Source organism: Pelodiscus sinensis, chromosome 2 (genome assembly GCF_052426305.1).
Source record: "Pelodiscus sinensis isolate ZL-2025 chromosome 2, ASM5242630v1, whole genome shotgun sequence".
NCBI lineage: Eukaryota > Metazoa > Chordata > Testudines > Trionychidae > Pelodiscus > Pelodiscus sinensis.
In genome coordinates, this window is record NC_143053.1 from 98889306 (window position 1) to 98913101 (window position 23796).

A 23796-nucleotide genomic window follows, 5' to 3' on the forward strand; every position below is an offset into this window, starting at 1 on the left:
ACACCACTTGATTTTATAATGAAGAGAAGCCCTGAAAGGTATTTTCAGGCACATGGAGCATTATTGCTCTATCTATAGCATAAACTGGTACTTTGTAGAGGGCAGGTCAGCGTATCTGGCAGCTGACAGACTCATAGACTTTAAGATCTGAATGGACCATCATGACCATCTAGTCTGACCTCTTGTACATGGCATGCCGCAAAACCTTAGCCACCTGTTCCTATAATAGATTCATAACCTCTGACTGAGTTACTAAAGTCCTCAGATCAGGATTTAAAGATTTCAAGTTACAGAGATTCCACCATTTACACTAGTTTAAACCTGTAAGTGACATTTAACATCCCTTTATATGTTTTTCATTTTCAATAGCTCTTCATTTTGTTTTCTACCTGGATACTGAAATCCCAAAATATCATGAGAAAACATCTTCTTGTGAGATTCATTCATGGCCCAATATTCCAGACCAATGAAAGTCTGAATATCTTGGACAAATCTCAGGGAAGCATCCAAATTGAATACCCTTTTCGATGTGGCTTGCGGTTCTCTAGCTCCTAGCTGGTCTTTTAACAAAATTAATAGTCATATCAACTTCATGAGAATCATTCTGTCTTGGCCAACAAAAATAAAATCCTAAAATGAAGACAAATATTTGTTTCAAATTATGATTCATCGAAGAACTTTCTGATGGTAGATATTCTGAGGGGAATCCACTATCAGATGTCCGTTCTGAAGACAAACGTGTGGAAGAAAGATACAAGAACTATACTCCTGGACTTAGAGGCTACATCTGGACTGGCATTATTTTCCGCAAATGCTTTTAACGTAAAAGTTTTTCCGTTAAAAGCATTTGAGGAAAAGAGCGTGTAGATTGTCATGGACGCTTTTGCGCAAAAACACTTCTTGCGGAAAAGCGTCCGTGCCAATCTAGACGCGGTTTTGCGCAAGAAAGCCCCGATCGCCATTTTCGCCATCGGGGCTTTTTTGCACAAAACAGTTTTTAGCTGTCTACACTGGCCCTCTTGCGCAAAGCATTTGCGCAAGAGGGCTTTTTCCCGAGCGGGAGCAGCATAGTATTTGTGCAAGAACACTGACAATCTTACATTAGATTGTCAGTGTTCTTGTGCAAATTCAAGCGGCCAGTGCAGACAGCTGGCAAGTTTTTCCGCAAAAGCAGCTGCTTTTGCTGAAAAACTTGCCAGTCTAGACGCAGCCACATAGTATCAGAGAGGCACATGCCTCTTGGATGGGTATGTCTTTAAACAATGTTATTACCAAACTTTGGACATCCAAAATTACAATTTCCCTTATAATGTAAGGGAAGGGTCTTACCTTAGTTGGATCTTCCATATGCAGTACATATAGTTTATCAGAGAGAGAGAGAAAGAGAGAGGGGAGAGAGAATTTCTGTCGGTTAAAAATCAAATTAAATAATAATAGTGCTTTGGGGTTTTTTATTATGTTGGAAAGTTTACATATACTTATCCCTCTCTCCCCCCAACTTCTTCAGGGATTATTTAATTATGGTCGTGTAGAAAGCTCTGCTACATGGGATTTGGGTTTATGGGAAGTTCAGTTTTACCTTTTCTTTTATTTCTACTGAGAGTATCCTTATGCCACATTTGACTGTTTTATTTTTATGATTTAAAGCAATAAATTGTAATTTAAAGAAAGAAAGGAGACCAGGTCTTTTTTGAATTTGCTTTTGTATTTCCTAGAGCACAGAAGGCAAGCAATAACCTCTGGCTGTAACTTATATATATGTTTGGAGGCAGGGGAAGGAAATTATTAGCTACTTTTTATATAGATACATTTTTAACAAAGCATTGGAGATTTATATGAACACAATTGTTTGGAAAGTCCCAAAAGAATAATTCTGACTGATGTGAAGTTATGCACATATGCAAGTCTTTCAAAAGTCCACATGGCTTAATGCAAACAGAGGAACCTTCTTCCTCCATCTTTTCATGCTTTTTTTTAGACTTTGGGCTTGACTTGACTTTTTCATGTTTACGGTGCAAGACAGAGAAAAGTCTTTACTATGCTGAGTAAAGCAAGAAACACCTCCTCCCCACACAAAATTATTTTTTTATATTTAGTGGAATGATTCAGATTTATAGGCTGCCGCTGACAAACATGGCCCTTGCTGATTTTGTCACATAAATCACATACTGTATGAACCCAGACACATTTTTCTAATATTTAATATTTGACAAGGATTTACACAATAGTGACACAATGCCAAACCTAATACAGTTTAAATCTTCAACTAGCCAGCTTTTTAAACATGGGGGTGGGATGGCATAGCCTATTATGGGCAACACTTATTTTCCTCTGAAAGGAACCAATTTAAATCTCTCTCGATGCCATAGGAATTGTTGACTATCTAATTACTGTGTAGCAGCAGATAATTTACATATTGGGGCATGTATTGAGTCATTACAGGGCAAATAGATGTAGTTATTTCTGCTTTCAAAACCAAAAGCATAATAGATTATGTGGTGGATTGAACGAGTGCAGATAAACTAAGAATTGACCTGCATCTCTGCACAAAAAGTTTAACTGAGTTATAGCAAACCTTTTTATTCACAGGCTAACAGCTCTTATAGATTCGAAGTTCACTTTAGGGCTAAATACTGCCCACACACCACTGGTATAGTAAAGAGTAGCCATTAACTGATAAAGGCATCTTGAATACATCTGTAAGGGATACATCTAGCCATACTGTGACCCTAAGAACTCCTCAATGCTAAGACTCTCCATACCTTGCAACAGCAAAGCCATGTTGCTACAGCTGTGCTGCTGCCAGATATGCCAGGTAGCCCCTCTTTGCTAGCAAGAGAGCTCTCCCGCTGGTGGAAAAAAAACCCACCCCCAGAAAGGGGCAGTAGTACTGTCCACTCCACTGCTTTTTGTCAGTAAAACATTTGTCAGTCAGGCATGTGCTTTTTTCACACCTCTGACTGACAGACAGTTTAATGACAAAGGTGCAGGTAGCCATAGCCTTACTGGTAGAGGGAGTAAGAGAAGATCTGTATCCTGGTATGTATATTCTGGTTCACCAAGGTTTGCCATGTAAGATCTTAAATGAAATCCAGGACCACAATGAGCATTAATATAATGAAATGTCTGTATAGACAATATATAAAACATTATGTGTGTATAACGAAAATCTGTTCCTAAGTCTAAATCCATGCCAAATTGACAAAGAGGTTTTTATCACACAAAGGGCGTTGATTCATCTGGCTCTGTCAGGCCACATATAATTTAAGCATTGAAAAGGTAACACAATGGGAGTCATTTATATATGAAATCAACAGGAAAAACAAGCAATGAGGATTTTACTCTCCTGTGAACAGACAATGAACTTTGGGGCTATAGGCAAGGAAGCACCCTTGTGGCCTGCATATAAGAAGTAAATGGACAGCATGTTTACATTCATGAAAGCAAGATCCCAACCAGCCTTGGGTTGAAATGGTGAAAAAAGCCGTTGGGTGACATAAGATTACTCTAGACAGGAGGTTACAGGCTAAGTTAAGTTTAGTCTCTAGAAGGCGTGTATTCATTTCGTTTTATTTGTAACCCTTCAGTTTCCATTATTTTTACTCGCTTCTCTTAAATCTTGATATTTCAAAATACATTTATGTTTTTTCTTGCTATAAACATATGTCAGTGCTGTAGTATTGTATAAGGAGTAGATCATGATTTGAATCAATCAACCTGGTCTGTACACTATTCCATTGGGGACAGAATACCTAGAATTAGTATTTTCAGTGGATAAGGGGCTGAACTTTATAGGGAGAAGGCTTCTAAGGGCCTTGCCAACTGATATGAAGCACTTGCTAACTGGCAAGGCAAACAAGGGCTGATAGGGCCCCCAGAGGAGATTATTTGGGTGGCTAACAGATACAAGGTGTCAGGGAGCTGACACCTAGTCAAGCACAAGCAAACCAATGGTCATGCTTTGGCAAAGATCTAAAAGCATATTAGGAGCATGATTCCTTTGTGAATAAGGTCTCCATAAAATTTTAGTCAATAAGGGTATGTCTAGACGACATGGCTCCGTTGACGGAGCCATGTAGATGAGTTTACTAGACATAGGAAAATGATGCGGCGATTTAAATAATCGCCACTTCATTTGCATCAAAATGGCCACCGCGCTGTGCCGATCAGCTGTTTGGCGGCACAGCGGGGCAGTCTGGATGTGTTGCGGTCGACAAGGGAAGCCTTTGTCGACCGCTCCAGGAAACCTCATTTCACAAGGCATAACAGAGCAGTCGACAAAGGCTTCCCTTGTCGACCGCGGTGCATCCAGACTGCCCCGCTGTGCCACCAAACAGCTGATCAGCATTTTGATGTAAATGAAGTGGCGATTATTTAAATAAATCGCCATTTCATTTTCCTGTGTCTAGTAAACTCATCTACATGGCTCCGTCGATGGAGCCATGTAGTCTAGACATACCCTAAGTGTTTAATACAGATACTGACTAAAAGCAGTGGTTTAAAAAAGAAACAATTCTCATGACTCAGTTGAAGAAAATTGTTGATGCGTGTGACCCAACTGAAATATATCTTTTGACTGGAGTGCAGGCTCTGGGATGGAGGTGGGAATGACACGTTTGGGGTGCAGGAGGGTCTCTGGGTTTGGGAGGGGCTCATGATTGGGGCAAAGGATTGGAGTATAGGTTTGCTCCAGTGGCTTTCAGTCAGTGAGGTAGCAAAGGTGCTAAGTCAGGTTTCCTGTCTGTCCTGGCGCTCAGGACTGCACTACACCCCAGAAGCAGCCAGCAGCAGGTCCAGCTCGAAGGCAGAAGTATGCATGCAGTTCTGCAAGCTGCTCTTGCCTGCACGCGCTTCCCCTCCAGCTCACATTGGCCAATTTCCAGCCAATGGGAGTTCAGCACCAGTGCTCACAGTGTGGCATTGCATGGAGCCTCATGTCCAGCAGATGGACACTACTGCTGGCTGCTTCAGCACAGTCCGTGATACCAGTACAGGCAGGAAGCCTGTCTTAGCACCTCTGTTGGTCACTGGGACATCCTACAGCCGGAGTCTCAAACTCAATTTACCCTAAGGCCAGTGCCAGTCCTCAAATCCTTCTAGTAGGCCACTGGGTGCCCCATTCTGGCAGGGCTTCCGTCAAGGGTGGGCAAAAGAGCCTCCACAGACCGGATGCAGCCCACCAAGCCAGTTGATCCAGCCCACAGCTACCTTACCACTACCCTGCTCCCAGGCCAATCAAGACCTGGGGATGGGGGAACGTGCAAAGTCTTCTCCCCCCACAGGTGGTTGCAGAGCCTAGAGGGAACCACCAGCTTTTCTGAACACTGTGCACTCCTTGCAGGGTGGGGGTAGGGGGTAAGAGATTTCACACGCTCCCATGACCCCAGGCCCTGATTGGTCTGGGGGTGGGAGTGTGTGCAAAGTCTCCTCCCACTGCCAGGGATGAACAGCGCCTAGAGGGAGCTGCCAGCTGTTCAGAGCAGCTAGTGGTTCTTTCTAGGTGTGGGGGGAGATGCAGGGGGCAAAGTCTTCATGTGCTCCCACCGCCCCCAGGCCAATCAGGATCTATGCGCGGGGGAGCAAGGGAAGTGTCCTGGCCTCATTCCTTCCACCTGAGATGCCTAATCCTGGCTTAGGGTGAAGCAGGAAAGGGAGGGTTTCTGCAAACTCCCCCCCCTTCCCTCTCCCCTTGCTCCCTCCCCAACACCAGTAGCACAGCTGGGCTGGAGCAGCTGCCACCTGCTAGTTCTGCGCCACTGTCACAACACTAAACATTTTAACTTCTCATTACTGTTATTTTTACCAATTAAGTATCAAACCAAATAAAATTATCAAAGGGATTTATGCAATCTGAGCATGTTCTAATTGGAAAAAAGAATATCAATGACAAATATAGAAGATGTTTACACATTTTATTTATTTATAAATGGTATGATTCTTGGCCTAGTGGCAGTATCTTCCTGAGACAGGCTTGGAATTTGGCAGTTGCTGGTGACAGACTCATATGACCATATATAATAGTGATTGATAGTAGATACGTTTTATATAAGTGGTTCTTAGTCTGTGGCTCAACAGGGATTATTTGAGCAACTCATGCAACTGTTGTGTAGATGTCAGAAGTGTTAGGCTGGTCTTGGTCAAAGCGAGATGAGCAATGATCTCAAGAGTGCTCCTATGCAGTCCAACCCTCAATGAACATACAGATTCATCCCTATCCCTCTAAGCAGTCAGGAGGTGGTTAGAGAGACAAAGAGTGAGCAGGAGGAAAATAAAGGCAGGTAGAAGGGAGTAGAAGAGTACCCGGGTTATACAAAGAGGCACAGAAATTAAGACACACAGTCCTGACACTGAACTGCAGTATTTGTAATGTAGCACTGCACATGTATTGGTATTTTGCAGAGAGGAGAGGAGGAGAGATACTACAATCCTTTACTCATGGGAGTAAGGTTTTGCAGGATTCAACCCAGAGTGCCAGTGGTTTCCACTTGCACATGAAGTGGCTCCACAAATCTGCAAGGGTACGTCTACACTACAGTGTTATTTCAAAATATCTTATTTCAAAATAGTTATTTCGAAATAGCTTATTTTGAAATAATGCGTCTACACACAAAATGCATTTTGAAATAGCGCATCCACACTGAGTCGACTGCCCCACTGGGGGCTTGTGCCTCATTCCTTCCTCACGTCCTTCCACTTATCCCTCCCTAACCCCCCTTCCTCATGTCAAATAAAATACATGTATTTTCATGAACACAAATTCTCTTTATTTAACAAAACTGGGGGGGAGGGAATGAAATTCAAGTGAGACTGGGGAAAGGAGGTGGGAGAGAGAAGAAGAGAGGTAGGAGAGGGGAAGGGGAAACCTGGGAGGAGGGAGCTGGAAGGGGGAAGCAAGGGGAAGAAGCGGGAGGGGAAGCTCAGGGCTCAGTGTTGGGGTCTCATCTGACCAACTTGATTTTCATGCAAACCTGCTCCTGGGTTTGCATGTGGCCTTTGGTAGCCAGGCTGGCAGCTATCCTGCCATAGATGGCTGCGTTCCTCCATCTAGTGTGGAAATCATGGACATTGGAGGCATCCCCCCCAAACCTGAATAAAGTCCATGATCTCCACCCTGGACCAGGAAGGCGCCTGCCTTCTCCGGGCCCTGGCAGGCTCTTGAGAGCTGGTAGACTGCTCCTGGGGAGTGGTGGAGGGCTGGTTGCCAGTGGCTTGCTGGTTCATGTTTTGGAGCTACTGAGTCGGGGCAGTGACTGCTGACTCTGGCTGGTAGGGTTGGAGCTGGCACAGACATTGTGGCTAGAGTCTACCCCTTTAAGGGCTCCGGGGATGGGGGAAAGGAGAGGAGTGTTCTTGGTTGAGGCTGTGGTGGCCACCAGGGCACCCTGGGAAGGCTGGAGGCCCCCTAATTTGAAATAAGTGTCTACACAGCACTTATTTTGAAATAGCTATTTTGAATTTGGTGTTATTCCTTGTAAAATGAGGTTTACCAAATTCGAAATAAGCGCTCCATTATTTCAAATTTATTTTGAAATAGCGGTTTGGCTGCGTAGACACTAGGAAAGTTATTTCGAAATAAGGGCTGTTTTTTCGAAATAACTTTGCTGTGTAGACATACCCTAAGACTGCCTTAGATGAAATCAGATACCTAACCAATGTTCCTGGACCTCCCGCAAGAATGGTCATGGATACATGAGGTGTATTTTATGATTGTAATGGATGCCAACACTTTCCTTTCCCTGGAAATACAATAAAGAAATCACACAAGAAAATAATGTCTGATAGTGGAGACATTGTAGTGAACGGTAAGGACACCAATAAGAATAGTGCCACGTTCAGAAAGACTCAGAGTTATAGCCTTAATTGTTTGATGTATTACACTCATACTAGTATCTAGCTGCTATAGAATATGGCATTGGAATTCTTCAGGAGATAAACCCTTTATTTCAAACATTAAAAGACAACAAAAGAACAAGAAGCTAAAATTTTGCATAATGTTCCTGCCACAAGGTATTAATTATGGAAAAAATTCAAATAGGAAAAAGCTGAAGGATGGACAAACTGACTTCAAAAAAGATAAAAAGAGGCTGATGGGAATGGGGGAAAAATAGAGAAAAGAAAGATAAAGTATCCAGTTACTGAAAACAAAACAAAATGAAAACCACCAGCCTGGAAGGGGTTTTTTGCCCAGGTGTTAATCTTCATGAGATGAGGCAGGTTCTGTTTTTCTTCTGTGGATTTGAATATGTGTGTCCACATGTGCATCTGCTCTAGCAAACTTTATCCCAACTGTTGACAGGAGGCTGTTCTGACAGCTGTTCATTCAGCTGGACTGTATTTTGTACATATTTGTATAAGGTGTGGACCTGTCACGTTTTGATAGTTCCTTTATTATTGTTTAGAAAAAAGAAAATAATGTTAATTTGTTATTTAACCTTTTACTTCACCAACTGTATAGGAACAGCATCAGAGACAAAGAGAAAATAATTTGTATTTCTAGCATTCCCCATCCAAACAGGTGTCCATGCTGCAAACTGTACATACTAATCTTGAATTAAAGTATAGTGGACCTTTTTCAGATGTGCAACCTAAGCAATATTATGGATGTTTCATATAACTACTTGGAACAGGAACTATTGGGATAAAATTCAGTAGTTCACCTTGTGGCCCAATCAGCACAAAGCTGTGGCCCACATGACATCCTCAGGGTCACAGATGTAGTATTGGATGCAACCCACAATATAAATAAATAGACAACAACTGGGATAAATGGACTTTCAAAAATAAGCACCTGTTTATGGTCCAGTGAGTTGAGAACTAGCTACTTTTGATTTTTAATTCATGCTCTGCCTCACGTTGAGGCTTTGGACAGGTCTTTTAACCACTATGCCTCAGTTCCTCTATCTGTAGAATAGGGCTAATAATTTTTACCTTCCTAACTCAGAAGCCTGTTGTAGGATGCAAGATGGTCTTGTGGAAAAGGCATAGGATTAAGACTCAGATGACTGCAATTATATTTCTGGCTCTGCCGGTGTCTTTGTGGGTTTTTGAGCAAATCACTTAAGTTTGAACTACATGCTAGCAAAACTTTTGAATGTATACATATTGGTTAGGAGTATGTGTTTTTTTACCAACATTGCTATGCTAACAAAAGCCCAAGAGCTGATGTACTTATACCAGTAAAACTGCTTTACCAGTATAACTTATACCAGTTATGCCACTGTCTGGACCTATGGCTAAAAAGCCTGATAATACAGTCCTGTATGTTTCATTACACAATGTTTACATAGAACCGTGAAATATAAAGCACTCTTGGCCTGATTCAGTGACCATTAAAGTCAGAGGGAATGTTTGCACTGACTTCTTTGGATTAAGCTCTAAATCAGTAAGAAGTAAGTATTATTAGCAATAATACATAGTTAGAGTCAACTTCTGCTGTTTATGGGGTTTTTATATTTATGTTCCAGGGAACAATATTATCTTAATTCATGAACAGTTATTTTCCATTAGTATATTCTTCACCATCTAGAAAATATTGATTTATTATATTGACTTCATTTCCCTTTGTCACTGTAATTTAACATTTATATTTGTATTTCACAGATATTTTGTATAATTTAAAGGGTTACAGATACAACTTGGGCACAATGATAGGCACAAGGTAAGCTCTGCAACCAGATAATAATTAGCGTTCATAGTTTCTAAGGATTTGAGAGGAAAGCACCTTGCAAGTTAAAGCCAGAAAAATGAGCAAACTGTGGATCTGATACAGAGAGATAACCTCAATTATAAAATCCACCAGTGTTTATACTATGAGTGTCATGGAGATAATTTCCCTTGAAATCTTCTGCATCAGAGATTCCCAAACTCTTTGTTTGCTTAAAGTAAAGCTGGCAATCAAAGCCTGCAGTGCCAAAACATCAGCCTTGCTTCCTCTCTCCATCTCCAGGATGGCATTGGTTGCAAGGGAGAACCATATTCTTAATATCTGTTTTGCAGAAAGAAGCTCACATAAACTCCATTCCTACTGCTGATTCATGCTTCTCTCTGCCCCTCCCTCATCTTCTGTGTCAAATACTTTTAACCAAGAAAAAGCCAGTGCCACAAAATCATCTAATATCATGGTGACATTCTGGTTATGAAGGTACTATTTTTTCCCACTGGGGTGGATCTATTTGGGGGGGATGGATGTTCAAAGGCTAAGTGGCAGGGGGTGGATAAGCTAATAAATAAAAATCAACCAATCAGCTGGGAACAATTAAAGGACAAGAAGGAATTATAAGTGGGAATAGTCAGGAGAATCAGGGTCTTAAGATGGTGAAATCTATCCCGTCCCTCTCCAATAAGTGGGCTGAGGTGGAAGTTTACTTTTAATTGCATATTGATACACAAGACTGTACTGGTTTATTGCCGATAAATAACACACTGGTGAATCCAATAAATAACACATTGGTGCTCATAAACTGGAAAGCTTTCCACGTGTTTGTGGTGATCCAACATGTGGATAGGGGAACCTATTACAAGCACAAAGGCAAAGCACTCATGAGAAGGTTCACAAGATGCCCTCAGAAATCAGGAGTTAGATAGACATAACACACTCAATGGCTATGGCGATTCAGAGAGATTAAGGTGTAGAAGATTCCTTTTAGTTCCCTAGGAAATTGAAAAGAGACATGAGAAAACTGAAACATGAGTGAAGAGATCTTCAAGGCTTGCTGAGAAGAAAAGAAAAACGTTCTGACAATGTAAAAAGATAGAGGAATGCCTTAAATAGAGATGGTGATGACAGGGACTCTGGTTACTCAAGTCACAGAAGGTAAAAGCAAAGGAGTAAAGTTTTTGAGTTGTAAATTACACTGGAATCAGTGAAATACTGTTAAGAGGAGGAGGCCATTTAATGGCAACAAAATAACTACTTGTTTTAATGCCCTTTAATGAAAAGACACAGGAAATGAAAATAGACAGCCAAAATGAACACAGTACTAACTGAAGTACCAAACACAGTCCATTTTTCTCTGTAGTTAGAGCTAAATAGTGGGATGCGATGCAGCGTAACTAAACAGTTATCACATTCAGAATAAAAGTGTCTTAGACATCAATAATTTCATCCCTAGGAAGACTCCGTCTGTTCTGATACAAAGCTTGTCTGTTTTAGAAATTTGCACCAGTTTACATCAACTTAAAATATCTGGTTACACTGCTGAATTGATGCACAGAGCCATTTAACTCTTGCATTGATAAATTACTAAATTAAAAAAAACAAGTTTAATAGAGGGGTAAGCCAATTTATTTATCTTCACTGGGGGCTTATACCAGTTTATTGAGATTGGGTTTAACCAGATTTAAACCGATAGACTTCTTTAATGAAATCCAGATCAAATTTAAACGATACTGTATAGCCATCTACCACTCTCTTTTGCATTGCCCTTCCAAATTTTATCTATCAAGTCTCTAGTCTCTCCTTAAAATCTACATCAGCAATAGCATCATCCTTAGAAAGTTTGCATTTTTAAAAAGTAAAAGACACAAGACAAATGAACAGATATGCACCTACCTATGCTGAGTAGACATGCAGTTCCATTTCTGTAACCCAGATCTGTTCCTCTCTCTACATCTTTAATATAAGTTATATGCTTGGCTTAGAATAATTCATTTTAAAAAATATTTTCAACTAATAATATCAATGTTAATTTTTAAGCAATTCTTATTTTTACCTGTTTAAATTTTTACAGTCGCATAAAATGATGGGGTTTAAACATTTATTTTGTTGTTATCAATTTACATTTTCATAGTTGTGGGGAAGTATGTGGTGGTTGGCCAATAATACCTTAACAACAGACAGTATATAATGAGATTCAAAATATTTAAACTTCACAACAATTCAAACACCAATTTTCAACATCACATTTGAAAATACGTGGAATAAACAGCCTTAAACTCTAATAAGTTCCCAGGAAACTTTTTTTGTTACTTTGCCTTTCTATAAATATCAATTATTATCACTGGTTTGTGTGTGTGTGAGATTAAATAGCCATTTACAAACATTAATAAATAAAAATCTAATTATTCCAAGCCTATGTCTGCTCCCTATGTAGTTCATTGCTTAGGTCCTGAACTAGCAAATCACTTAAGTTCCCCTGTTGACTCTGTGAAGAACATCTTTTTTGTGTTTTTTGAAAATTTCCTAGCATATTAGTAAGGCTGCCTGAAAAATGCAAATTTCATTTCATGACGTATTTAGAGGTTTTGAAATTTGTTTTCATTCCACATGAAGTGAAATATCAAATTTTTTTGTGGAAAAAATCCCAACAACAGGCGAGAAATCATTCTCGGGACAGCCAATGGCTCTGGTTTAGGGCACTCATCTTGCAGGAGGGAGGCCCAGTTTAAGTCCCTACTCTGCCTCTCTTTCTGGTTTTGGCCGGACCTGAGAAACATTCCCAACAAAAGCCTAGTCAGAAGTGTACATTTCCATCCAAAGTTTTGGTGTTGACATAACGGCCCTTTCTCAGGAAAAAGCCGAACCAGGTCTGCACTTTGGTGAGTGCTATAAAAATAAGCAGTTTGGAATCTAAAGCTGCACCACTAGGGCTCTCTGTGTGTTTCAGAGGTAAGGACATTACACAGAGGTTTCATTCAGATGAAATAGCCATGGAGAGCAAAATCAGAAGAAACAGACAATCAAGGGTCCCCTTTTTTCCCTCAGTGTCTTACATCCCACAGTTCAATTTCTTTATTCAAAGTTTATTCATTTCCAGAGATGTCTCTGCCTCAGAGGAATCTGCAGTAACTGTGATATACCCGTAATCAGATGAAATACCTCTTTATCTGAGGCCTATAACACTTCTGAAAAGTCTATAGGTACATATACAGAATAAGAAAGCAATCCAAGATATGGCATCCTCATTACCATATATTCTCCTACTCCTTATCACTAGAAATGTTTGCTTGTCTCAATCATTGATCTCTATTCTGCTACTGACTCAGGCTATGTCTACACTCGCGGCTTCTTGCTCAAGTAATATGCAAATGTGGCTAAGTGTGGAATATCGTCGAGCCTCATCTGCATACCTAATGAGCCATCATCTTTTTCAGAAGAGGCTCTTGCGCAAGAAGGAGCATATACACTGCCCCTTCTTGCGCAAGAAAAACCCTCTTGCGCAATGCCGTTACACCTATTACTTTTCAGGAAGAACGGCGTTGCGCATATTACTTGCGTAAAAAGTCGCGAGTGTAGACATAGCCTGACTGTTTGGACATGTCATTTAATCTCTCTGTGTCTCACTTTTTTTGTATTTAAAGTAGAAGTAATTGCAAATTATTTTAAAATCTTGGGATACGAGGTATCATATAAGTCTAAACTATAATTTCAGGAGTCAGAGAATACACTGTAGATTCCTTTCTAAGTCATTAATATTTCACTTTTATGAAACATCAGTGACCTTGCTTGTGGTATCAATGGCCCATTGGATTTTGAGAATTAGTTTCTAAGTACATCAGGATAAAGCGAAGGTATTAAATCTGCTTCTAGAGAAGGAAACAGAAAATCTTCCAGATGCATATATTCCTACCTCTACTTCCCTCAAGCCTTAATTTCCTCTCTCTTCTTATCTTTTCCCAGACTCCACTAGTGGAAATATGGGAAGAAGATATTCCTTGACTTTTTAAGCAATAACTTAAAAAGCTCTACAGTGTATTGATATTTATATATTTCATAAAAAATTAACAAAACCAAAAATGAACAATGAGATAACAAGGTACACAGTGAACTAAGTACTCCTGCAAACCGCATTATTCTAATGAGACACTGGAAAAAAAAATTGCTTCTGTACCACTTAAAATAAAATAAAACCATGAAATTCAAACTACATTTCTGATAATGCCAAAAAAGCCCCATTTAAAATCTTTATAATCTGGGTACAGCATGAAGCTTAGAAGACTAGAAACTGAATAAGAATATGGTGACTGAAATTGCTAAATAATAAGATATTTTTGTTGAGAAAATCAGGCCAGTGGACAGTAATTGTGGCCAGATGCAACACTGCCCAACAGTAGATCCAGAATTCTCAGTGAAATAGTGACCACATCTTAGGAAGGATGCTGCACATCACGAAGCCTTTGGTACTGAATACTAAAATCACTTTTCAAATTCCCTATGGCTCAGGAAGACAACCAATTTCATCTGTACTTCTCTGGGTCATCACCTCCCGTTATCTGTAACCGTAATTGTACCTGAGTGCAACCTAGAAAAGTACCACCTATTATTTTATTTACTTTTCTGGACCTCATTACCATAGTATCTGAGTGCCTCACAATCTTTAATATATTTATTCTCAAATTAGAGTGACCAGCTGTCCTGATGTTACACACACACACACACACACACACAAAATAATTCACATTTGCTATTTGGAATTCCACAACACCCCTGTTGGAGAGGGAAGTTCCATTATACCCATCACAAAGAGCAGGAAGGAAAGCACAAGAAGACTCGATGACTTGACCAAGGTCTCACAGGAAGTCTGTGATGCAACAAAGAATTGAACCCACATTTCTCAAGGCAGCATTCTAACCACTAGGCCCTCTTTCCAGCCAAAGGAAGGCTTTTTAGTAACACAAAGGTCTTTAGCAAGTTCGAGCACACTATGAATTTAGTGAGGACAGCAGCATGCCAGATTGTCTGCTCAGGATAAGACAAACTCAAGCACAGTGGACAGAGGGACCATCAGAGAACTAGTTAGGTTTCCCTGATTCTCTGTTAAAATAGACTAGGGCTCTTCTAAACTACACATTTCACAGTGGTCTCCAATGTGACTAGCAGACAGCTGAGACTATCTGGAAGACACGTCAGAAGGGTAGCTATGTATATTGTCCAAACAGGACTGTCTCTGTGCAAAAGAATAAAGGGACACAAATTAGACATTAAGAACGGTACATTCAAAAACCAGTAGGGAGCACTTCAATCTCCCTATTAAAAGTTGCCATACTACATCAAAAAAAACCTTTAAAAGCAGACTTCAGCATGAAAGTGCAGAGCTGGAATTCATATGCAAATTAGATACTATCAGGCTGGGTCTGAAAAGAAACTGGGAGTGTCTAGCTCACTACAAAGAGTAATTTTCTCTCTTTTGGTATTCACACCTTCTCATCATCTGTTGGAAATAGGCAACATCCATCCTGGTTGAATTGACTTCAATAGCAATGCATAGGAATGCAACATATCCAATTTTGCATGTGTATGTATACCCACCAAACTGAAGTTTCCATTTTGTGTATTTGACAAAGTGGGTTCCAGCCAATAAAAGTTTATAAATTATTTATTTTATAAATAAAATTTGTTAGTCATTAAGGTGCCTTCTCATTGTTTTTGCTGTAATACACTGCTCCCCACGTATCATAGGCTGCGGAATGATAGGACTGGAAATGCCAATTACACCTCCTCTGCAGCCAATGAGGATTGTTGCTCCAAAACAGGAGCAAGAAACTGGCCTAATATCATAGAATCCTAGAGCTGGAAGAGACCTCAGGAGGTCATCAAGTCCAGCCCCCTGCCCAAGGCAGGACCAATCCCAACTAAATCAACCCATCCAGAGCTTTGTCAAACTGAGACTTAAAAACCTCTAGGGATGGAGATTCCACCAACTCCCTAGGTAACCCATTCCAGTGCTTCACCACCCTCCTAGTGAAATATTTTTTTTCTAATATTCAACCTAGACCTCCCCACTGTAACTTGAGTCCATTGCTCCTTGTTCTGCCATCCGTCATTACTGTGAACAGCCTTTCTCCACCCTCTTTGGAACCTCTCTTCAGGAAGTTGAAGGCTGCTATCAAATCCCCCCTCACTCTTCTCTTCTACAGACTAAATCCCTCGGTCTCTCCTCATAGGTCATGAGCTCCAGCCCCCTAATCATTTTGGTCACCCTCTGCTGGACCCTTTCCAATGCATCCACATCCTTTCTATAGTCGGGGGCCCAGAAGTGGACACACTACTCCAGATGTGGCCTCACCAAAGCTGAATAATGGGTAATAATTACTTCTCTGGATCTTCTGGCAATGCTCCTCCTAATGCACTCTAATATGCCATTAGCCCTCTTGGCTACAAGGGCACACTGTTGACTCATATCCAGCTTCCCATCCACTGTAATCCCCAGCTCCTTTTCTGCAGAAAGGCTACTTAGCCGGTTGGTCCCCAGCCAGTAACAATGCTTGGGATTCTTCCGTCCCAAATGTAGGACTCTGCACTTGTCCTTGTTGAACCTCATCAGATTTCTTTTGGCCCAATTCTCTAATCTGTCCAGGTCACTGTGGACCCTAACGCTGCCCTCCAGCGTATCTACCTCTCTCCCTAGCTTAGTGTCATCTGCAAACTTGCTGAGGGTGCAGTCTATCCCCTCATCCAGATCATTAATAAAGATGTTGAATAAAAATGGTCCTAGAACCGATCCTTGGGACACTTTGCTAGAAACCGACCACCAACCTGAGCCTTTGATGACTACCTGTTGGGCCTAACATTCTAGTCAGATTTCTATCCATCTATCCATGTTCTTTCTTTCATGACAAAGATGTAGCCAAGATTTATGGAGACATGGGTAAGATGACCCACAGAGCTTCCTGCTATCATGTCACCAATCACTAGCTTCTTTTTTCATCAACTTCACCCTGGAATAATTACTGCATTCTGAATGTGAACTACTATCAGGATCCCAACCTTGGCTCAAAAAATATAATTTCATTGGCAAACCTGATGACTCATAAGAGCACAACTCTCCTAACCCTAGTATGGTATCTGTGTTATGGAAGAGAAGGGAAAGGGAGGAAAGAGGTCATGATGGAAGAAAAAATCCACATGCATGCGGCAATACTGTATTCTGAATCATGAACAGAGAATGAACTGAGCTGTGAATTTTGGATCTGGGTTTTGTTAGACCTATGAGACCAAGCACAAAGTTTGGAAGCAGGTGTGGATGTGAGATTCTTCAAATTCTGAGTTGTTCTGATCTCTGGTTTTGATTCAGTCCCTAGTAATATAAACTCAGCAGCTTTCTTTCTTATCCACTATTTATCCAACTATCTACTCTCAAAGATATTTGAAGACACTGACAGACCTTTGTAAGGAAGTTTGACAAAGCACAAGAAGAAGAGAAAGGATCTTCTCTGAATCTGTATTCCATAGCTCCCTAAGGATGAGGGGACCTGGAATTAGTTAATCTCCAGTTAGATTTCTAGGCTGCCAGATTCAATATTATGTTCTGGTGGACCTTGAATAATGCTTGTAGTGTTTCACTGTCTTTTGAGTTTGCTAGATGTTTAAAGGTTCCATTGTATTACTTACCATTTTATGTGTTCCTGAAGGATATTGAGACGCAGCTAGACTCATTTTCTTGTTAACCAGATCATCAGTCTCTGAAGATTAGTGCCTAACACACTGGATATTGGAAATTATAAACAAAGACTTAAATAGTTGTTTTATATTATTGGTATTAAAGAAGCAACAGTAAAATAAAACCACTTAGCCTTTCTAGAAAATGTAAATTTTCGTATGACTATGCAGTGTATATTTTCTTAAAATATTACTCAAATTAGGCTCTTGGGCATAAATTCAGCCCATTAGATCACTTCTCTAGCTTAGATATGAACAGGTGAAAGCTCAGGCTGGAAACCAAAGAAAAGGAGTTTAGCCTCACATCTGGAATATAACTCTAAGGGTCATCGGCAGCCTAGTGAGAGGAAACTTCTCCTACCATCATCTTTCCTGTACTCATTCTAATAAATATATATTAAACCTCTCTAGTTCGGCACTCTCTAGTCCAGCAACATCCATATCCGGAATGATTTTAGTTAGCTGGATGTCCACTTATCATGGGTGTGGCCAAGTTTCCTGAAGTCTCATAAAGTTTGTTTACAGCCACCAGTCCTGGTCCTCAGTGTTCTGTGCTGCTATTTAGCTCTAATTTACCCCTAAATGCTGCTAGACAATATTGACCTCCTGTGGTTCTCAGGTTCAGAACCAGTCAGGTCCCAAAGGTGCTGTACTAGAGAGATTCAACCTGTAATAATAATGATACTTGGTTCTTTTTCAGTGTTTTCCATCACTAGATCACACAACACATTAAAAAGGAGGGTGGTGTCATTATCCCCATTTAACTGAGGAGAAAAACAAAGAACAGAGAAGGGAAATGTCGGGCGCAAAAAAAGGCTATTTATTTTTCATCTTTTTTATGTACTTGAAAGTTTGAGTAGAGATGATGTGAGGGTTTTTGTTGTTGTTCAGCTAAATGCTAGTACAGATTCAGAGATGACCTGAAATGATTCTGATAGTGTCAAAAAGTCATAAACTCTTTACCTAACACATACATGAGTAGATTCTGAGGCAAGTGGAAAAGTTTTTACTTAAGACTAATCTCACCATGTTTGCTGCTGGTGATATATCACGCATCCTGGTGCTACCCAAATGTAATAACTGTAGGTGCATAAGAAAATATCTGCTCTACACATGAATTAAGATGTTGTATTCCCATGTCTGGGTGTATTTCTCCAAACTGGTCATAACTTACTGTGAACAATTTCCATTCTTTCTCAGTAGCATATGTCTGGTTTTATTTCCCCCATATTTGCATGTGTATCTTCACCATATGATATTGTAAGTGGACAATTTTAGTGTAACAGTTGGGACTAAGGATTATTTTTTCTTGAGACTCTATTTTGAAACCACTCTTGTTTATATTTTGAATTGATATAAAAATGCTTTAAAGTCCATAGAGATTTTCTTTTTGATTGTTTTATTTTATTTTTTTAAGTTACTCGGAAAGGCATGTGCTTTTTCCCTGCTTGAAGAGAAACATTATAGCACTGCCTGGGGCATAACCCAGAGCAGCACACAAACTTCTACTGCAAAGCAAACAGAGAGGCTGATGAAGACAAGATACGGAATTGCTACTGTACCATTTAAAATAAAACTAAAACTTTAAATTCACAGACTGAATTTTTGATGATGCTAAGAAAAAAATCTATTTTAAATAATAATCAAAAGAAGGAAACAAAAATAAACATAGCCCGTAGAAACCAAAATGAGTTGTGAAACCTAGGAAGTCTGTGTTGGTTGTTTCTGCCATGAAATTCTTATACTTTAACCAAGGAGCTCAAGCATAGATTGGTAGTAGCTTATTTTGTTCTTGGGGATTTTTTACTGATCCCACTTTCAGATAGTTCATTGTATTTTTCCTGTCATGGCACCAAGGGGTTATGTATAAGACAGGCATGACAGGATATTCTAGACATGAATGAGGCAATCATTGTTTGGACCGTTTTAAAGACAGGAAGTATTTGCATATTTTGGATCTGGATTCAGGTCAAGATTTTGATCACTAGCAATCCAGGGAATTCGTTTTTGCCTATTTATAGATAAAAATGATAAAAAAGAGCCCGATTATGAATGAATTCAGCTCCTGAACACGTCAGGGAGGAGAGGCCATAGGGTTCAAATAATTGTGACAGGGTGAATCACAGAAGTACCCTTGGAATTGTCACCCAATGGCTTGGTCACAGAGCCTGCCTTCCTGCTCTGTAGGGCTCCCCACTACCTTGTCCTGCTGGGCCAAAAGCTCTGGTCTTCCATAGCCAAGGCACAGAGTTGGGGGTACTACCCCCTGCAGAGCAACACAGACACTGAACCAGCTCATCCTTGGAAGGACTCAGCTGTAAGGCTACGGATAGCACCCATGAGACCAACCCCACCAAATAAATTCATCGTATCCTGTGTAAAAGTTTTACATAGAGAAAGCTCATAAAGATGTTGGTCCCCCTTTATCAAAGACAGATATGCACAGTGGTTGCTTCGCCCTGCCCCTCCAGGTAACAATTATTTACACTGGGCTTGATAATAAACAAAAGTATAGTTAATAAGTATAAAAAGTAGGATTTAAGTAATTGCAAAAGAAAACCAACAGATCAAAGTAAAGTCTCAGAGGGGTAACTGAGTTACTCTATATCTGCAAAAACAATGAGGAGTCCTTTGGCACCTTAAGTGCCTGTCTACCCTGGGGATTTATTTTGAAATAACTCCCCTTATTTTGAAATAACAAAACAAGCATCCACATCACAATCCTATCATTTCAAAATTATTTTGAAATACTAACTCCTGCTTATGAAGAGGAATAACGCTTTGTGACAGACCCAGACTGTTGTACTCTAATGCAGGGCAGGTATGCAGGGCGCTGGATAAACAGTTTTCTATTCCTTGAAAAAGCTCCCAGAGTCTGCTGCCCCATAATTAAGGCAGGCAGACACCTGAGGCTAATTAATAAATGTCCTGAAGGAGCAGACTAATCAGGCACCTGCAGCCAATTAAAGCCTGGAGTGCTGCTTTACAAAGGTTTCCCTGAGATAAGGAGGGGGGAAGGAGAAGAGGGACAGATCGAGAGGAGAAAGTGTGTTTGCAGGGAAGCTGAGGCAGGAAAGATTCAATCAGGTACCAGAGAAAAGGCACTAGGGGGAGCGTTTGGGGCCCATTGTAATCTATCCTCTAGAAAAACACAAGACACAGCATATGGGGTCACAGTGAGCCTCTGAGGCATATAATAACTGTCTAAGGAGTGCAGAACCCATGGGGCAAGCCAGAACTTTGCTGCAACTGGTGTTAAGAGTGGGATTTTCAGAGCGTGGCATCAAAAAGTCACCAAAAAAGACACTTTCAATAAGAGATAAGGGATCTTCTGGAAAAGGGATTATTTTCCGCAAGATCCCGTCTAGACTGGCGCTTTTCTCCGGCAAAACCCCGAGCCGGAAAAAAGCGGCAGCCATGTTCATGCAAATGCTGCGGGGGATATTTAAATCCCCCTGCAGAATTTGCAATTCCGAAGTGTCTCATTAGCATCCCTTTTACGGAAATTGGTGCCAGTGTAGACACAGCCTGGGAGTGCTATTACCCTGGTCTCCGGCAAGATGGTGAAGCCCAACCAGCTAGCACAGGCCACATGTGCAGCAGTTATCTGTGTCCACGTGACTGTTAATTACTATCCCAGCATATCTATACAAACAGAGATCCAGGGGAACATCAGTAAGGTGAATGCAGGGATGGTCCCTCATCTCCCATATCTTCTGCTCATTGGGAGAGATTTTCCTGGGGTTTGAAAGTCTTCTCCTGTTGGAGAAACAAGAGGCAGAGGAGTTTCCTGAGCTGAAGAAAATGTTTTCCTCCCATGTTCACAGAGATATCCCAGGAACTATTCCCCATCCCTGGGAGAGGCAAGAAGACCAAGAGGGAACAGAGGGCAGCCAAAGCCTTGGGTACCCAAATCTTGTGGCAGGCACAGAAGGCCTCATGTATAGGTCGATGGACACAGGCTGAGCAGGGAGAGGACCCCGAAATACCAGAGGGATCAGAAACTGGTACTGAACCTGACTCTATAGAGTCAACTGAGAGAGCAGAAGCAGAACCCAGAGAGTTAATCCTGGGAGGGTAATATTCGAATGGGCTATCAGCTATCCTAGTACATGATTTGTGCCCCTTTATTCTTTGGCACAGAAACTGTCCAGTTTCTCCAATATACATGGCAGAGGGGCATTGCTGGCACTTGATGTCATATATCACATTAGTGGATATGCAGGTGGATGAGTCCCTGATAGTGTGACTTATGCGGTTAGGCCCTGTGATAGAGTTGTTTGTATAGATAGGTTGGCAGAGGTGGCATTGGGGTTTGTTGCAGGGATAGGTTCCTGGATTAGTGTTTCTGTGGTGTGTTGGGTGGCTGCTGGTATTTGCTTCAGGCTGGGGAGCAGTCTGTAGGAAAGGACTTGCCTGTCTCCCAAAGTCTGTGAGAGTGAGGGATTGTTTTCCAGGATAGGTTGTAGATGGTCAGTAATGTGCTAGGGGGGTTTGGCTGGGGGCTGTAGGTGAATAACCAGTGATGTTGTTATTTAACTTCTTGGACCTCTCCTGAAGTAGGTTACTTCTGGGTGCTCTTCTGACTCTTTCAGTCTGTTTCTTCACTGAAGAATTCCACTGGGATTTCAACAATTGCCACCCACTATCAACCTCATACTAGAACGATTTACAAATGAGATCCTCTTCCTGGACACTACAGTACAAATAAATGACAGTCACATAAACACCACCTTATACCGGAAACCTACTGACCACTATTCTTCCCTACATGCCTCTAGCTTCCATCCCGGACACATCACACAGTCCAATGTCTACAGCTAAGGTCTAAGATACAATTATATCTGCTCCAATCCTCAGACAGATACAAATACTTATAAGATATTTATCAAGCATGCTTATAAAAGTAAATACCCACTGGAGAAGTGATTTATTGATTGAGTCTCAAAACTGATCAAAAGCTTTTTTTTAAAAAAAAAAAGTAAAAACAACATTCCAAAAAGCTGGGATTTTTATGCCCACGAAGAGAGGAAGGAGGTGGTGGAATAGACCCCCTCAGGAAACAGATAAAGTGGGATATGCTCTTTTCCAGAGCAGTGGAAAGAAGATTGGGAATGATATGTTAAGGAGCCACACTCAAATTCCTGAGGGAAGATTATGAAACCTCTGTGTCTTACATCAAAAAATGCAGTAATACTCCTGTAGTGCAATACTCCATTCCTTCATGAACTTACATGTAATATATCCTTGGGATCCTGCAGACTCACCTTTTAAACTCACCACTTTTCCCACTGCATCCCATGGAAGAAATTAAAATATTATTTTCCAATACAGAACAAAATAACTAGGAGCAGACAAGGCAATGCACCTGCATTTGTGAATCACACTGCGATTAACCAAAAAAACTGTACAATTTTTCAGCTTTCAGCTTACCCAGTTTAGCATCTGGCCTCTAAAACGACGTTAGTAATCTGGCAAAAACAATTCAATAGGCTGCAATTTCACTTGCCCGATTTAAGAAAAGTAAGAAGGAAAAGCACTTTTGGTCTTTCTCTCATTTCATTTTTTTTTGTCAATCCCAGTTTCAGGGTATACATAGAAATAGGATGACATGAACCTATACGGCCATGGCAAACTTTTGAACACTGCCGTTTCTCTAACTTGCCAATTACTTTCATGTAGTTTGGGGTATCTAAAAATGTATGTTTGATTCGTCCTCTCCCCCCAACCTCCTTTGATTTTCTGGGTTTCCTGGTTATTCAGCTGAGCACAAATTGCCGTTCATACAGATGCACTGCCATGATTTCTGATTTGCAGGCTGTCATTCCCATTAATAACCTACCAGGCTGTCATGCTGTCATTCCTTGTTGCTGCAACGATTTGTTTCAAACATAGGGGCTGATTCATGAAGAATTAAAAAAAAAAAACAGTTGTCCTGTTTTACAGGAACCTCAAAATATTTATGCAGAAAATGTGTGAAAAGCACACACACCACTTTTATCCTAAAGAACATGGTTGCCAAACAGCCAACTCATTTTCTTGAAAAGAGCAGAGGGAAAGAGAATCTGGACTGAATCCTCTGTTAATAAAAGCAAATCCTTAGAAACATTACACTTTTAATGACGGTCCCCTTCTAAATTTCCCAAGTGGAATGTGCCATTGCTATGATGAGAACACAATGGGGGTAATTCCCCAAAATAACAATATTGACTTAAAGAAATGTGCGGGACATATTCTTTCCTCTCCTCACCTCCACAGCTCTTCTCAGCAGCACTAATAGCAAACATAATTGCAAGCAGGAGGAAGCCAATATCGGTACTCTTTTATTTTCCTGCTACCCCTAAATGTATTGGGCTAAATTTTTTTCTCTTGGTTCTACTGATGCAACCTCATTGACTTCCGAGCAGTTGTGCTGATGT